Here is a 353-nt window from a genome sequence, read left to right on the forward strand (position 1 = left end):
AAGAGGACTGTGCAGACTCCCAGGAGCTGTCTTCCCTGCTTCTCTTTGTGGAGGGGCCGAGGCCTGAAGAGGAGTGTGGTAACTCATTGAGGCTGTCCTCACAATTCCCCTTCAGCCTCTTCGTACTTACCTGCAAGGTGTCACTCTGTTCCCTGCTTCTCTTTATGGAGGGGCCGAGGCCTGAAGAGGAGCGTGCAGACTCCCTGGAGCTGTCTTCCCTTCTTCTGTCTGTGGAGGGGCCGAGGCCTGAAGAGGAGTGTACGGACTCCCTGGAGCAAAGGTGTAACTTTTGAGAGGCTGCGAGCCAACCATCACCATAACCATTACCATCACCATTACCATCCCTATTACCA

The 353-nt window shown here is 54.7% G+C and overlaps 1 pseudogene; it reads right to left on the reverse strand.

The window, feature by feature from the left end:
• Positions 1–353, reverse strand: part of LOC116671614 (fascin-2-like) — a 12784-nt pseudogene that overhangs the window by 12072 nt on the left and 359 nt on the right.

The sequence above is a fragment of the Etheostoma spectabile genome, chromosome 21, assembly GCF_008692095.1.
Source record: "Etheostoma spectabile isolate EspeVRDwgs_2016 chromosome 21, UIUC_Espe_1.0, whole genome shotgun sequence".
NCBI lineage: Eukaryota > Metazoa > Chordata > Actinopteri > Perciformes > Percidae > Etheostoma > Etheostoma spectabile.